Raw genomic sequence first — 18,854 nt, forward strand, 5'->3', positions numbered from 1 at the left:
GCTATCTTTCCTGACAGAATTTAAAAATGTCCTTAATTTTGTTTTGGTAAATGAAGAAATTAAGTCCTGCTTTTGGTATACATGATTTAATGTAATTTGTACTCTTTTCAATTTATGAATAAAATAAGCAACCTTGTCCCCTAAACTTTTCTGTAATGATTTCAAAATTATTATCAATCAACTAAAATGTTTTTAAATGTTGTCCAATCAAAATTAGTATGCCAAAATTCTAAATCCAATATGCTGATATTTGGAGGTGGGTACGTAGGATTAGATGAGTCTATGAGGGTCAAATCCTGATGATTAGTGTCTTCCCATAAGAAGTAATCATAGAGAAGTTGTTCTTGCTCGGAATCAAAGTTTTACTTAGTCACAGTTTATACACTGTAGTCAGACAAATATCCCAAACGGAAAGCCAATAACTTTTCTAGCTCTAGTTGCTGTGATTACTCTATCAGGAAGCCAGCAAGCTATATTTCTATGACTAAAGGAAGAAGACTTGGGAGTGGGTATATGTCAACCTGAGCTAATGAAGTCTTCATAGAGTGTGTCGTGGCATACTCAAGATCTTTATTGTTGTTGTTACACCCTCTGCCCCTTATTTTCCTCCTTAAGTGAGGTAAGTCAAGGAGCTAAGGTGATATCATGAATGATTACGTATATGTTGAAGGAACTCTTTTCCATGTGACTGAGGATTATGATTAATATATGCTCTGAAGTTCTTTTAAAAGTCTGGCTATAAAGCTTAGACATAATACCTAAAAGCTTCTTACTTCAAGAAATAGGGTAATACAAATTAACTAATATTTCTAAATGTTTATCTCAGTATTTTGTTGAAAGTTATGTATTGAGCATTTCCTATTTACCAAGGTCTCAAGTTTTGAGTACAAGAAAATTAGAAAACACAAAAGGCAAACATGATAATATGAATAGTTTTAAATAATTTAAGTCATTGTGTATAATACATTGTTATATGGGGCACTATAAGAATGTACTAATCCCAAGTTTAGAAAATGTAAATTACCTAGAGTCACTGAGTGAGAAGATAACTTTTCTGTATACCATTTATCCTATCTTCCTACCTGGTCTAGATAGAGCATTTTGCAAAGTAGCATTGAAGTTGCAAATGCTTCTGATTGCACAGAGTGTAGTGTGGGAAATAATTGCTCTACCGATGACAATTGAAAAGGTAGCACATACTTACACCTCCAAAGTGAGAATTTGTATTTTTTACCATTAAGCTGTAGCTATTTTTTAAGGAGGGAGGCTTTTTCCAGCTATAGAAACCTTAGATATTTACTGGATTATTAGATTCCTGGGGGAGGGTAAGATGAGAAAACACATAATGACATAAAAAGTCATTTCTCAGAATCAGCTTTGTCAAGAGCTGTATTCTAGTTGCTCATCTGTGATACAAGTCATAAAACTGTAAGTAAGCTCAATTTTCTAGGGAATTAATATAAGTATTTAAAAGACTTACAACCTCTTCATTATACAAGGATTATATTAATACAAAGTGAATCTTTGTTCAAAGACTAATTCTTACGTTAATCAGTTATAAGACTTGAAAAAGAGTTATTTTACTGCTCATGTATTTATAGCAACAAAAGTACAAGATAGTTCATTTTATGATTAAATGTATAAAAGCACTTTAAAGTTTGCAGTCACATAAATAAAACTAAATGCCATTGTCTACATAAACATTGCTTATTTGAAATATTTCATGAAGGTTTGGAAAACATCTTTAATTTTATTTATTTATTTATTTAGTAACAGGGATTCAATTCAGAGCCTCAGGATTGCTAGGTAAATACCACTTAAACTATATTCCCAGTTATTTTATTTTTATTGTTTTTTGAGATAGTATCTTGTTAATTTTTCCTGGGTGGCTTCAAACTTAAGATCCTTCTCCCAAGTGGCTGGTATTACAGACATGCACCACCTTGCTCATTGTTGGAAAAATTTCACTGCTACTATATACTCCAGTTATTTAATGTCTTTTTATTTTTAACTAAATTAAACCTATATGCACTAATAACTTGCACACTGCCTACAAATAAATAGTGATAAATTAATATAAGGCAAGATATCAGCACATAAATGTTTTAAATGCTGTTTTCCCCCTTCAAAAGAAGTTGTTCATGTAGAAAAGAAGAACAGATGAAATTATTTTAAGTAAAGCAAAACCATTAACCTGGTCTGCACATAAAATTGCATATTCAAAAGGAATAAGTGCAATAAGTTTTGTTACTAATGCCTGATACACATTTCCATTAGTCATTTATCATGCTTCTATTTGATTAGAAGAAAGAGGGAATTATGGTTTAGTGCTGCAAGCATTCATTGCTAGTAATAAGAGAAGGAATATCAATAAGGGTAACTAACATTTAAAGAGCGCACTGAAGTTTACAAAGCACTTTTACATGTGTTGTTTTGCTAATTAAGTAATTGACCTTTAATTAATGACCTGAAAACAAGATTTCCCAACTAATCACCCACTCATGGTCTCTTCTTAAAATCTTATGAACGTGTACTGAAATTACGATTAACCCAATGAATTTCCAGGCTGAATTACTTAAATCTAATAACTACATGAAAATTAAGTCATTGAAATCTAATATATAAAACAGGAATTATTTTCTTGTTATTTATTTAGGATATAACCTTCCAAATATGTTATTGAGGAAGGAAAACATAACAAAGAGTAAAAGTTTAGTCCTGACTAACAACAGTCAAAATAAAACTAATGTTTCACAAAGAAACATGTTGAAAACCTGAGTAGGAAATTTTAAAAAAAGAACAGAAATTTTAGAAAAAGAACAGACTGATAATGTAAAAATCTATGCGATCACACCAGTAATTAAATGCATGCAAATAAATAGCTAATCAGAGTTCTCTTCTAATAGGCAGAAAACACTCATTATAGTATTATTTTTACAGCACCACTTTTAGCAATAAAACGTGATAGATTAAAATGTCCATATGGAAACATTACTAGTTTTAAATGTGATGTAATAATAAAAATTTAAAATGTTTAATAACTTACCGTATTAAAATGACAAATTTAAGTGAACATGCCACTTAATAGAATATAAGTAATTTTAATTTGAAGTAGGTAATGTATTCATACACATGAATTCATATATATGTCATATATACATAAAACATATAACATCAGAAAGAAAAAAATCAGTTTTCTATTAGCCCTAAAATGTTTAATTGTTTAACATATTCATTATGAAGATAGCTGGTTAACAATGAGTTTTGGACAGTTTCTATAACTGCAGAGAAAAATAAAATATGTTACTTTCGTTGCCACAGTATGAAAATATCTTTTAATAAGATGTGATTAATGTAATACTTGTAACCTTTTATTGCTTATTTGGTGTAAAAATAAATAAAATTGAAACAAAAATGTCACAAAGTTAACAAGTGTCCTTTCAAAAGAGGGCAGATCTTCAAATCAAAAAGCAGCTTTTGCTCATACTTTAGGTTAATATGCAAATAGAGAAGGCATAGAAAATGCAAAGTAGTCTGGTCTACTCTATTGGGAAATTGACAAGGTAAACAGAAGAGCAGCTCAGAACATTTAATTTATACAACTGCAACTGCCTTAAATGCTTTCTGACAGGTATTACATTTATATCTGTCAGAAAGACCTGGCTGATTATCCATACACACACATATATACAAACACACACACATATTTATTTATTTTCTGTTAAATGGAATGGCTGTAAGTATTTGCAGTGCAGAGCAAAGATGTTTAAATCCTCCTTGTCATTATGTTACCTTCAAAGATATTCTTAGAAAACTATATTTATTTCTCTGTACCACTCTCTAGCAGCAAAATGCTGCCACAGTTCAAATGGCATGTATTATCTATAATTCCACAAATAAGTCCAACACGAATCTCTTACACATTTTTTCTTGGCTGCTGCACTAAATCTACTAAGCTGAATTCTTTTCTCAAACACAACTCGTAGTCACACTGATTATTCAGAAATGGATTGACAGTTCATGGGGTTTCCAGGTACTTAACTTCTCTTTCTTATTACAGCATTTTTTGCCTTCCAGGTTGGTCAATAGTGATGATATTGCCTCTAAAAATGCAACACAAAGAAACTATACATTTTGAGGTTCAAATTGGTCTTACTGAAAAGGTTAAGTGGTTCATGTGTATTTGAAAGCTTCCATACATAATTTTCATGGAGTTTTATTTGTAAAGTGAAAAAATATGCAGCATCTATGAGGGAAAAATACAAAATAACTACTTTTGAGGATGTAACATGTACTGTCATTCCTCTAAGGATCCTCATTTAGTGTGAAACAACTAATATTACCTCTTTACAACAAGTAAGCCAATGGATAGATCAATTATTACCACCATTCACAAAGAGTTTAAGGTGTAAGAGTCAAGCTTCCATGTTAGGAAGTAAGGAAGTCTGGCTAAAGAATATGATTTCTTTAGTACTTAATCATTTTCACTTTACAATTTAAGAAAATATTGTTTTATCATCTATTTTTTGTTAGTTTTCCTTTAAAATTGTGTCTTGATCCCAGAAAAAATAATTGGAAGCAAAACATGAAATTTTGTTTAAAGTTTACTTTTCAAAATAATAGAATACATTTGAGTATTCTAATGGATAGCTCATACATAGTTGTGTACAGTGTTAGAGAAAAAAGGCATTAAATGCTATAGGGTATAGGACTTCTTCATATCTTAGGATATAAACCATGGATGTTCCAAATTTTTTGTTTTTCAGCTATGCTTACATTATCCAATATTATGTGGTATTAACTTTTAAAAGAGTATTGAAAACACCCTAAATTAATGTTATATTGTAATTATTCAATGTACTAGATCTTATGTAAAGATTATAAAATAGAGAAAATGAGCTATTTAATTTTCAGGAAGAGGGTAGATTTGTCATGTTCACATTATGTTACTTAATAAGTTCCTGATCATTCACTTATAAATTTAGAAATTTAAATCATGTTTTAGGCACAAGTGATCTTGATATTTAAATAAGTAGTGTTTGAAATTTGTTTTAAAAATCATTTTGTAATGAAAAGGTCATCCTATAATTTATTACTGGATAAATAGTATACTCAGCTCGGAAAAAAGCAAATATGAGAAAACGGGCTTCAGACAATATAAATATAAATATCAATATAAAGTCAATCACTTTTTAAAAATGAATAATTGTCATGAAAAATATCTGTAAGTCTTATGAGTTGCCTCATAGGATTAGATGTCATTTATAAATTAATACAAGTGCAAATCATACTGAAACTTGTTGGTATGATAGGCAAAAACAATTTAAGGAACCAAACTATTGCTGTCAAATATTTCCCAGTTATATTCTAAATGATGAAGTTCTATGAGAGAAAAGCAATGTATCAAGATGGAAGAATATGCTCCACTTGAAATTTTAGAAAGGTAGCAGACATATCCCATATATTGGGAATTTTTGTGCTATGGCACAAAGAAGTTTTTTAAAAAGATGAAAAATACCCACTTTGCAATTGAGATGACTATTACAACATAGAAAATTATATATGGGCATTAAAACAAATTAATTTACAAGGTTTATGAAAACACACCACACAGACATTGTCTTACAATTATGCAGCATTAGAAACTAAAGTTAGCAATACTTGAGTAGTACCTCACAAATTGGTTATTTGAAATAGTGTAATCGAATAGAATAAAATGAATAAATATTTTAAATTTCACATCTGCAAACCTAGTATGTTTTTACATGATGGAAGAAAACAAAATAAATGCATAAGGACTTCACCTTAAGAAATATAAACTTTCAATAGATGCCTTTCCATTTTTGAGAAATTTATATATTTTCTATATAAAATAAAGCAAAATATATGCAAAGATAATTATATGGAATTATTTTATACAAAATATTATAGAACACAATATTTTTCCTGTGGCTCTGTTTTGGCTAAGGCCACGTGTAATGTTCCATTTATGACATTATGTTGGCTCTCAGAAATGTTTAGATTTTAGGGTATTTTAGGATTTTTGGATTAAGGATAGTTAACTTGGGGTAAAAGTGTATGAAAAAGAGGAATATAAGCAGAATAAGCCAATAAAAATATTTTCAATAAAGATATAAATGTGCTTAATCCTTCCCACTACAAGATTGAGGTGACAAATTGTGACAGAAAATCCGTTCAGCCCACCTTAACAATAAAGACACTTGTGTATTGGCTTAATCAGACAACTTACAATTTAAGGGGCTTTAGTGTTTATTGATCCAGTGGCTCAAGTGTACATTTCTTTTTCTATTATTGTGCCATCCTCATCCCTTGTAATATGAAGACACTCAACAGCAGTATCTATATCTATGTGTTTCCTTGTCCTCAAACAGAGAAAGTTACCTTCAAAATTTCCCTCAAAAGAACAGGTATTATTTTTCTAGCCAGAATTCATGTAAAATATTCTGTAGCTCTAAGGCAAAATCTTCTTGTTGGCCACAACACTCTAATGATAACCAAATTGTTTACAATCAGAAACTGCTCTTTGTAGAAGGGTAGAGGGGGTGAATTAATGTATTATATATTTGTTACATTTTAAGAACCTGTGTAAATGTCACAATGTATCCCCACCTAGCACAGCAACAAAGGGGAAAAAAAGAAATTATTCTTTCCTGTTTGTGCTAATAAGCCCCATGATTCCCCACTACTGGAAACACATGCTTAGCAGCAATACTACTGCAAAATAATGCATTTGATAAAAATCAACAGTCTTGTAACAAGCAAATTCAATAAGTGAGGAATAGGAGGACTTCATCCTCATGAGAAAAACCATCTGTAAAAACTCATAGTCAACACCACATGAGTAGAGAGAGACAAACATTGTATGGATGTATGAAAAGCTCATAATAAAACCCATTCACAAAAATTGCAGAAAAGTTAAAAGGAAGGGAATGGGGGAGGTAGAATAAGAAGTAATAATAGAGGGGGGGAAAATATTATCAAAGTATATTATATGCATGTTTGTAAATATCACAACAAAACCCCCCACATTGTACAATTAAAATGTGCTAATAAAAATGTGAATGAAAAGAAAAAAAAGCCTACTTTTACCACTTTTGTTTAACATAGTATTAGAACTTCTAACTAGAGCAATTAGGAAACAAAAATAATGAAAGATGTCTTGATTATAAAGGAAAATTAAAATGATCTCTATCAGACTTCTATCTATTCACAGACTGTGTGATGTTACTTGTAAAAAGTAAAATAAAGCATTAACAATTACACAACTAAATATATTTGATAAAAAAGTTTGAACTAAAGAACAGATTCAGCAAAGTTGTAGGATATAAAACTAGCATGTAAAAATCACTTGAATTTCTATATGTTAACAATGAGCAATCCACAAAGAAATATAAGAAAGTGATTCCATTTAATAGCACTGTGTGGCTCAAGTGGTAGAGTGCCTGCTTTGTAAGCACAAAGCCCTGAATTCACATACCAGTTCCACCAAAAGAAAAAAAAAGAAGAAGATGAAGAAGCATTGATTCAAGAATGACAGAATTGGTCTATCAGGGGGGAGGAATGTTTTATTACTGACATCATGTATATTTTCCAGGTCCCTGGTGAGTGACAATTAAAAGAAAAAATGTTTCCAGTCTGTTTTACTACAGTAAATAAATTTTCTATAGGAAACACTTCATTCAGCTGAGTATGGTGGGTTGTGTCTGTAATGCCAGCTACCTGGGAAGCAGAGATCCAGAGGATCATGGTTTGAGACCAGAGTCCAGCCCAGGCAAAAAGTTAATAAGACCCTACCTGAAGGATAACTAAATCCAAATATAAATAGAAAGTATTGTCAGTCTCAATCTAAACATTTAAAAATTCTTGTTGAATGAATAAAAATAATGGAAACAAATCATTAGTGTTTAACTATACACACAATAGATTCAAATGGTATTATCAGCCTAACCAGAACACATATAAAAATGTTTAAGACTTGGTGCTGTGTCTCACACCTGTAATCCCAGCCATTGGGAAGACTGGGGTAGGAAGGATCACTGTTTGAAATTATTCCAGGCAAAGAGTTAGCAAGACTCCATCTCAACCAATAAAAAGCCGAGCGTAGTGGTATGCACTTGTCATCCCTGTTAACGCAGGAGACATAATTAGGAGGACTGAGGTCCAGACCTGCCAAGGTAAAAATATGAAATCCTACTAGAAAAATAACTACAGCAAAAAGTGCTGGAGGCATGGTTCAGTTGGTAGAGTGCTTCCCTACCAAGCCTGAGGACCTGGTACTGTCAAAAAATAGAAAATTGTTTGTCATTAGTAATTAAGCCAAGGCAAAATAAAACAATAAGCCTCCATGTTATCAAGTATCAAATTGAAAAACATACCATCTTTGCAAAGCAAAGCGAAACAGAATTCTTTGTGTTGTTTCTAACAATGACAAATGTGACATTTTATTTGAGGAAAAGGTAAATAAATGTAAAACCAGCTTTAAGATAGCCAACATTCTGACTCACTACTCCTTTTAAAATTTAATTAAACAACCATTGATACTATAAGAATTTTTAATACGTCTATACAAATGTGTATGCATGCCCATGAGTCTGGGGGCCGTGAAACCATTCTTTACCAAGAGTTCCTTCAGATTTACTCTACTCACCTTTTAGTAACTTTGTGTTCACTAATTATGAGGTCATCATTAATTTCTATGAAAGTAGATGCTATATTCAAGAATAATTTGAGTAAGTTAGACCTCTAAGGAACCTATTTGGTTCAGCTGCAAAATGAGAACCTGTAATGATGTCCAGGGGAAATTAGACTTTTGGAAATTTGGTGTGTGTTATTTAGCTTATGCAATATCCTAGCCAGCTATCAAAACTTGTTTGGACTTGCTTTAAATCTTTTACACTGTTTGACAGGTGCATATCATGAAGCAAATTTCCCCCACGATGTCAATGAATGCAAATTTTGATTCACTTGGTAATGCTTTTTGATAGTAAGTCTTCTATTTTCTGTGAAGTTATTGAAATAATTTTAATCAAAGAATGAAATTCTTCTTAGCTTATCTATAAGCTTAAATATCATATGTGAAAGACCTTGAGACCAGAAAGCTTTTGTGAAAATGAAAATCATCAATTCCAGTGAAAATTTTCCCAATTAATTACTCTCTATTTAATAGTTATTTGATGATAACTGATGTGCCTGATCTATGGAATCATTGCACTTACTAAATCCGAACCTAATTAAGTAGGGCACCATGTAGAAGAGGAGCATTGTATAAATTAGCATAAAAGCACTCTCTCTTATATCTGTAGGGATCACTCTATACTAGAATTAATCTCATAATTTTATTGGTTGTCCCATAGACCACAAAGGTGAAGCAATGAGATTGAACCTTCGGTTTTGAGCTAATTTTTAGGTAGTCTTTTTTGCATTTTTTTCAACTACAATGTTGACTGCCATTAAGTTGACTAAATTTTGAAAAATTTTCATCAAGAAACAAATGGGGAGCTCAAGTTGTATAAGTAAAATGTTGAATGGATATATGAATAAATAATTAATAAATAAATATTTTGAACTTGTTTTTATAAAGTACTTTTCTCTTATATGTATATTAGAGGAAAAATCTTAATATTTCTTTCTAAAAATTTTTCCAGGTACTTACAGGTGTTTTATTGTTGGTATCTTTTATTGTTATATTTAATTATCTATTTCTGTATCTTCAGTGACTATGATTAATATCACCATTTACATAGCACATAAGCTTTTTAATTATTTAAATTATTTCTAGTAAAAAACTTCATCTTGCTAAGAACTCTGTGTGTTGCTTCTCAAATTTCCGGTATACTATTTGAAAATAAGAAACAAATTAAAAAGGACACAAAAGAAAATCTAAAAATCATTATTGTGACTGAATACATGTGCTACTTTCAGCAGCTGCAAGATAATAGTATTGAAGCTAGAATTATTTTCAGTGACGAACTCAAGTTTTAACATTTAAAAGAACAAATCTGCTATACTGAAAGAAGAAAGGGAGCACACTTCTTTTTCCTTTTGCCTCTATCTACTATCTAGTTCAGGCACTCAGAATCTGTATCGAAGAGATAATGGGGACTCAGCTGTTGACTTCACATCTATTGATTCCTTTGATTAGAGCTTGGAAACTTCCACTCTAATAAGTGCCTCTGTCTATATCAAGTTACTTCTGTGAATTCTTAGGAGTCAACTACATAGGTAATGTGAAAGAGTAAGGGGAACAAAGTGGATTCTAAGTTCTGCTTATCCAGTGACAGTTGTTATTTTAACAATTATGTCATTTAGGAATCATTGAAGTTAGAAATAGGTCTGTAGTATTGCAAGCAGCTTGAAAAATCTTCAAGTGTTACCCTTATTGTCTATAAAGAGTATTTGTTAGCTTTATAAATTACCTTTTAGTTATATATAATTTCCACTAAGACACATTCTAAAGTGTTGGTTCCCCACAGAGGAAAACATTTAGAAACTGTCCCAAAACTCTAAATCTTTGACAGAATTTCTTTTTAGAAACTTTTACATTCCTTTACAGCAGCAAAAGGAGTAAAGAATATGCAATTATGTATTTACTTCTTCCTAGTACTTGTTATGTACAAAACTTATTTCTACCTTGAAAATGCTGATGTATCTCACATTTCAGCAGAGTGCTCAGCACCTTGGTAATAGAGATGAAATTGTGAACCTGTAATGCTGGCAGTAAATGTCTTTCATGGAATGAAGGCAGAGAAAGCAAGTTATGGATTGAATGTGATCATAAGCCAAGGAAAAGTGAGACAAAGTGAGAGAATGTTTCCTCTTGGGAAAGTAAAAACTTTAAAGAAAAGAAATGCATGAGAGAATTCAATAAATTTCAGACCACAGAAGTTAAAGTAGGTAGTAGAAATTGTGTATGTTACAGCTCTCAGTGGACAAAAGATTTTTCATGAAACAGAATTGCTAATATTTAATTTGAAGTTGTTTCTATTGTATACACTATTCACCATTCAATATTTTTTCAAATATTCAATACAATTTAATGAAGAAACCCATTTCTTAGGATAAAAGTTTGTGTGTGTTTGTTTATGGTGTTATGTTGTGAGATCTTTTTCCTCAAAAGCAAAGGGTTGGTTGATTCGTAAGTATAGTTGGCATAGTGCAGAGTAATTATTACAGGGTAAATGTTTCATATTGATAGCAAGGAGGCACATCAACCAAGAAGCCACATGTTTGTACCATATGAATAATTTTCAAAATACTTGGGGACAAATTTTGGAATTCCAGAAATCAAAAATTTACATATGGACAGCAGGATCTCAGATCCAGGTAGCATGTGAGTTCTGATAAGTGATAAATACTGTATCACTGATGAGATCAATGGAATCATAGAGATCATCCCTCACTTTGCACATTGGGAAGAGATGCAGAAACAGGAGAGTGATTTGATTAGATATATTTCTGGGTGGCGCCAACACCACTGCTTTATAGCAGAGTTCCTTGTCACATTACATGATCCAAATCCTCTGGCTTAAAAGACTGCACATTGAATTTGTTTTATATAAGAAACAGTCTTCTGCTTTCTTGTTTGAATGCATTTCAGTGGATAAATGATTTGAATGTAGGAGGTCACATTTCAAATATCATAGCTCAGAATCCAGTGTTTCATCTACATATCTATTCTGGTTAATATAATACGCATTTAACTAGCACTTTAATAAGAATGTTCTAACCTGGGTCTCTTAATGGTGGTGAATATTGTTTACCTATGTTGTTAAATAAAATATATAAGCCCCAAATTGTTTTTCTTATTTTTGCTTCCTAAGTTTTCACATACTGCTCTCCTTAAGCAAGAGAGTTACTAATAGGAAAGAGGGTACCACAATGTAGTTCTATTACTGGAAATGCTGAACCACAGACAGAGCTGTATTTGACCATTTTAGAATTACTCACTTTATATTGTCTGCTTTTGCTTTTTTTCCACCAACATTCAGTGGTTCTAAGAACAGCAGTTACAGCATTTTCCATGAATAAAATTGGATCACATTCTACAAATAATGCATTTCACATTAACTAACTGCGACATTTTTGACATGCACAATCCTTCCTGCTTATGAGTTCACAATGTGTGTTCAAAATAAAATCATCACTCTGTACTACAGAAGTTCATTCTCTCCCAATGCTTGCTATACAGTTTACACTAGGAAATCGTTCAGGTACTTAGTTTGCAATGTGTTCTTATTTATATTTTCTGTTTTCATTAATCTTATAGAATATTAGAATTTATTCCCTACAGAGAAAAAAAACATATGCTACCAATTTCTGAAAATATTAAACAAATCATTTAAGCTTTTTTAGTAACACTGATAAAAGTAAAATAGTGCAATTAACGTTAATATGGTGAGTATATCTTTGTCTATATGTTAAACTCACAGCAAATGAAGGGATTTGGAGATGTTAAAATTTTTTGGAACTGTTTAGTTGATGCTAAATGTAGAAAGAAGAGTCAGATGATTTAACTGTCTCCTGTAATTGTTTCTTTCCTTATATGTGCAGACCTGTTCTTTGTACTGCTTGTCTCTATTAATGGAATTTGAAAATATGGTTAAACTGAGTTTCACATTTCTCCCTGGAATCAATAACGTAAAACTAAAAGTTTAAAATAAAAAAGTATTTTAAAAAATCTATTCATAAGCAATACTTCATTTGATCTTTATTATGACATATATAGGACTTTATATTTCATACATGAGGTAGATGTGTTCTAAGCTTATTGGTAAATTTTCATGGCTATGGAGTTTCTATTTTTGCTTCTTTTAAATTGAAAGAATCCCGTGATGTGGAATCATCAAATCCCAACCAGTTTGGTTACCTTTCTCAGGTTCCCAGGAGAAATATTCACGAAAGACACTCAGAACCAAGGGTCATTTTATTTCATTGGGGCTTTTGGAATCTTACAACTATGATCTACAGGGCTGAGCTGCATATGGAGGACAATTGATTCTACAATTTGTCTTGATCAAGAAACATAAACATTGTGTCAAGAAACTCCTCTAAGGCCTTTACAGAGTATTTAAAGGCAAGTGTTCTAAAGCCAGATAGTCCTATCTCAGGCACTTTCTAGTTCTATGCCCTTGAGCCTGTTACAAACTGCTCTAAATCTCTTTTTTCTTTTCACATCAAGGATCTGATGTGAAGATTAAAGGAAATAAGGCTTAGAATTGCCCACCCTCGTGTGGAGCCCAGAACATGCCTTCATAATAAGTATGGTGAGTCTTATCTTCTTTTTTTGAGTTTAAAAAGTTCAGTGTTTTGATGGCTGATCAGAAGTCTAGAAAGGCAAATCAGAAAAAGAGTATCAAAGTATAAACACAGGTTAATAGTATGCTAATGTTAGCTACTCCTAGGGCAGGTTTACTCTCAAATAAGAAATAACTCAAGTGCACCAGAAATCATAAACCTTACAGAGTCAGCTTGCTCTAATATGGTCAATGCGCCGGCTTCAAAATAACATGAAAAGTTTTTTAAAAATATTAAATAGTAAGCATAATATTTTTAAAAATTGAATTAAATAGGAACATTCTTCAAATTTCCTATCTTAATGAATTTCAATGCATAAATTAACTTGGAGTAAATACAGAGTGGATGTTAAGTTATGAATAAGTTTATATAAAATTTCCAAACTTAGACAAACTGACCACACTTGCATTCTCTCTCTCTCTCTCACTCTCACACACACACACACACACACACACACACACACACACACAAACACTCTTAATCTTTTAAATTTAAGTTAATCTCAGTTACATCATTTACATAATGGATATGTTGGACATTTAAGGTATGAATTTAAATTAATGTCTCCTCTCTTACCTTCTTCGTTCAGATTAATTTCATGTTGTAATAATAAATTGTAGTTGGGAAAAATTCACTTGTAGTCTTCCATAAAGCTGATATCTGTCGAAATGCCTCACATTGTTTGGGCCATGACAATCTCATATTTAGCAACCTAAAATTTCTACATAACTATGACGAATCTCTTCAGTAACACATTTGAATTCCAATAATGACTTGCTTCAGTCTCCTTCTTATTTTCTACATATCCTTTTATAATTTCTAGGCTCAAAACCACTGTACTATTCTATGCTTATGGTACTTGCTTTTATTGAACATGTATCATTCCAATACAAGAATTTTTCTTTCTCCTTGAAATGCCTTTCTTTTGGCTTTGGACTTGGTCCACCCTCAGATATTCTTCTGATTGAGTTCGGAAGTCACACTTCTTATGAGACTTCCCTTGAATGCACATATACAGCCATACCCAGATTGAGGTGGTGATCTGCTTCCTGTCACTTAGTCTTCACAGTGCTGTCTCCTGCTTACTGGATAAGCTTCAAAGGTTGGTGATTAGTTTAGCCTCACAGGGCCCCTTCTTGGATTTTAGTTATCAATGTCTTGAATTTTCTTTTCTATTTTTTTTTTTTTTGGTGGGACTGGAGTTTTAACTCAGGGCTTCATGCTTGCAAAGCATGCACTCTACCATTTGAGCTTCCAGTCCGTTGGCTCTTGTTATTTTGGAGATGGAGGCTCTCGAGCTATTTCCTTGGGCTAGCCTTGAACCACAGTCCTTCCAATCTCAGTCACCCAAGTAGCTAATATTACAGTAAGAGCCACTGAAGCCCAGCCAGTGTCTTGGAAGTTTATTAATTTTATCTTGAATTTGTGCTTTGCAAATGAAATCTGATAGGATAATAAAGAGACAGAGAGAAAGGAGGAAAGAAAAAAGAAAGAGGAAAGAAAGAAAGGAGGGAAGAGAGAGAAAGAAATAAAGAGAAAAAGACAGATGAAGCAGGGTCTCAGAGATTTGGTTCACAAGCATCTTAACTCCAATTGTATCTTACCTTTCCTGGATAGAATCACTATAGCTAACTCTTTGCTGTCTAGTGCCTTGGGCTCTACTCCACTTCCTGCCCCCCCCACTCACCCAGAGACCACTGTGACATTGCACTCGAAGTAGGGTTGGCATAGATGCAAATGTTTGCTCCATGGAGTCTCAGTGCATGGCACATGGCTGTCTCCATTCTGGACTGGTACATATTCAGTGGGCAGCTTGTGCACCTCTTGACAATACCAAGTCTGGAATCAAATACAGCCTTACTACTGTGTGCACTTCTTTTGGTGTAGTGTATCTGCCTGGAGTTGGGTGGGTGAACCAATGGGAAGAGACTATAGCCATGTCCACAAAAATGCCACTTCAAATACCAAATAAAAAAAAAAACAGCACAGATCAAGAAAGAGGGTACAAAAGAATGAAAACATTTTATATAATTTATTACCTGTAGTGGCATTTGTTCATTGTGTCTCCTGAGTGAGTCTCATTTTTTTCATTTTGCTCTATGTCCTACAAATTCTATAGCTATCTCTGCTTGCCAAGAGCTATGAGTTCTATATGTTTGGGACTGTCTTATTTGCATCTGTAACTGCAGTGTGTAGAAATGTACTTATTACACAATTAGAACCATTAAATGAATAAATGGTTAAATGAATGAACAAATAATTACTGCATAACACAATTCACTGTCTTCCATAAGTCAGTCTGCTTGAATAATAAGCTATGCAATAAGGAATATTTGTGGAAAACTTTTGATTTGCTTATCATTACACATAAAAATAGTATATAAAAACCTGTATGAACTTAAGAACATTTTGCACAAACTAATAAAATTGACTTCATGCCCTGGTTCTTTTCAAAGGATAGGAGTGAAATCATTTTGCAAAACAATTTTGTTGTCCATTATATTTTAGAGACAAAAAAGCACTAAGAGTCTTCTTTGATTTGATAGTGTGATTAAAGATGTGATTTTCATTTGTTTGTATTATTAAAGAATTTTGAAATTATACCAAATGGCAGCACAAGTACTTAGGAGAAAAAAATGCATTCAGCAAAGAAATACATACATATATATTTATCTTTACATGGGCAGTGGTGATTAAGTAAATCGAGTAATCAATTACTCTATGCACTATCGCACCTAAACCATTTGGCAATTTTTATTGATTTTGATGTCTGTTTTATCATGATGAATGTTTCTTTCAGACCTGACGAAAGGGAAGGAAAAAGCTGGAGAGTAGAGTGCTTTTGTAAACATATATGCTATGTGGCTAGACAAAATTAGCTGAGCATTAATTTGCATTCATTCCATTTTCTACTACTATAAAAGGGATAGTGTAGTCTAGCCTTACATGAAAAAACTCAAGACCATTATGGAAGCTGAAATTTGAACTAAATGACTTGAATGAAGGGAGATCTTTGCTGAGTCTTCATTTTTGGAGGACATTTTCATAAAGTAGGAGTTGAATCAGGCATGTGAGATAGGGTGGTAAGCAAAGATAGTCTCTGCCTTCATAGCTTTTACGGTGCCCTGGAGAAGAATGAATCAAACAATTAATTAGAAATAGTTTTGTTAAACAGCAACAAGTATAATATCGGAGTCTACTCTAATATATAGGGCAGTATTAGGGAAACATTTCCCTAGGATATTATGTTTAAATTGAGACCTATAGGTTAAGGAGGAAATAGGAAAGCTAAAAGATAAGATGGAGCAGCACTTTCAACTTTCCTATTTATACTTATAACAAATCTATTCATGCAATTATTCCTATTTTTTCAAAAGGAGCTAGATAAATTTTAAAAAGTAGCTGTATTAAATTTGAATGTGAGATACTTTAATTATCTAGTGATGGTTTTGCTTTCCTCATAAAAGAGTTACTAGGTAAATTGATAAAGAGGAAATATGCCTTGGCATGGGACTTGACACTATTAAGAACAGCTTAGTAATCTAAAAGAGAAGGAAGTAACATTTCAGTATTTAAGACTGACCTACCTAAAATTTGATTCAACTTATTGAAATATCGTATGCATTTAGAAGGGTGATTTGCATTTTCTTCAAGTAGCTCAGTGAAAAAATTTCCAAACTGTATACAAGTGTCCTATTTGGGGAAAATAATTAGCTCTCTCTTTCTCTTTCCCTGTCTCCTCCCCCCTGCCTCCCTTTCCCTCCCCTCTCTCTAAAATAGGATTTCACTGCCCAGGCAGCCCTCTTCCTGCCTCAACCTACCTAGTGCTGGGATTATAGGCTTCTACCACAGGGCCCAGTTTGAACCTGTCTTTTGTTCTATACTTAGGAAAAAACCCAGCCCAGAATACATGTGAAAATAGAAACAGAATGTTAAAGACCCTAGAACATCCTAAACTTCATACTAGAAAAACCAATATATTTTATTCACTATCCAATTATTTACTCTTATTTTTCCATTAAGCATAAATGGAGGTCTGCTATTTGAATAGCATGAAATACAGGGTAAAGCAAAGATTTTGGAATCACCCATAGTTAGCATTAGAGATTGTACTTTAGCAGCTGGACATAATAATCTAAAATGTCTGATCATTAGTTTCTACATATATGACATACATATTTCAGAGACCCTATAAGTGGCATTATCAATATGCACATATATTGCTATATATAATGTCTACCAGTTGAAAAATAGTAGACACTCAACAAATCTTTATTTTCTCATCTCTCTAATATTATTAGACATCATGATAATTGTAAAGTATAAAAACTGATCACACAGTCTTCTCCTTCTGTAGTTCATGTCGTTTTATGGGAAAAGTCATATACCAATAATTTGAATATATTTGTATGTATCCACTGCTAAGGAAAACAAAGGAAGAGTGAAAATAAAGCATTACAAGTATTCAAAACATGAAATAAATAAAATTGAGGTTTGGGATTAGCACTGTCTTCCAGGAACAATTTTTTTCAGTGTCACTGCTCATTTTCTTATTTATATTGCTATTTATTTACATTGTTTTTTAAATAAAATGCAACTATATTTTATGAAACTATGCTTGACTGAAAATAAGGCTGATTTTCAATATAGTGAATGATTTTTTCTGAAATTAGTGAATTTAGATTTTAATGTAGAAATGTGTTTGCATATATCACATTTTACTTGTCACCATTTTTGTGATTATTGTCAAATACATGATGGTCACTTCACTTTCATCAAATGAGGTTAATTTGTCACATCATTTAACTGAATTCCAGTGATGATGTAAGCAAATATGGAAGGTCAATGTAGTTAATTGTAAGAATTAAAAAATACTGGAGAAATTATAAAATGAGTGATTAAGGCTTATGAGAGCCCTGAGAGCAGCAGAAGTGGGAGGAATCTGTCTCAGTGGAAAGCAGCCTTCAGGAATGAGTTCATCATTTCTATCTCTGTTTTTGTGGGAGGAATTAACCAGTTCTTTAACAAACTTTTGATTTGGGTTAGCTCTCATGGGGAATAGCGAAACCAGTGAGGATTTTGTCAGGAAGTGATGAAGTAACAAGTCCAACAGTCAATTCTAGAAACAGACAGCTTTCTCATAGATTTTTGATGACTCCCAGGAATGAAAGGGAATTTAAAAAATTAAAAATAACTTTTTGAAGGAAGAACAAAATCTCCACAGCCTTACATATCACCTATTTATAAGAAGAGACATAAAAACAGGCAAAGTAGGAGAAGAAAATGGACAGAGAGTAGTGAATTGATGTACTTTGGGAATTTGTCACTTCTGGGAAAACCAATACACTGTAGGATCCCTAAAGTATATTTTACAAAAAGCACTTTTAAAATATGGGTAAAATGAGAGACCTTGCAAAATTATTTTCTGCAATTTGGATAAAATAGTTCTTTTGTATTTTTCCAAGCAGCAACATAAACCCTCATTATTAAGTTAGTATGGCTTGATAAGATGTATTTCAAAATACTTAGGTTATCTTGTA

This window comes from Castor canadensis, chromosome 13 (assembly GCF_047511655.1).
Source record: "Castor canadensis chromosome 13, mCasCan1.hap1v2, whole genome shotgun sequence".
In the NCBI taxonomy this organism is placed as follows: Eukaryota; Metazoa; Chordata; class Mammalia; order Rodentia; family Castoridae; genus Castor; species Castor canadensis.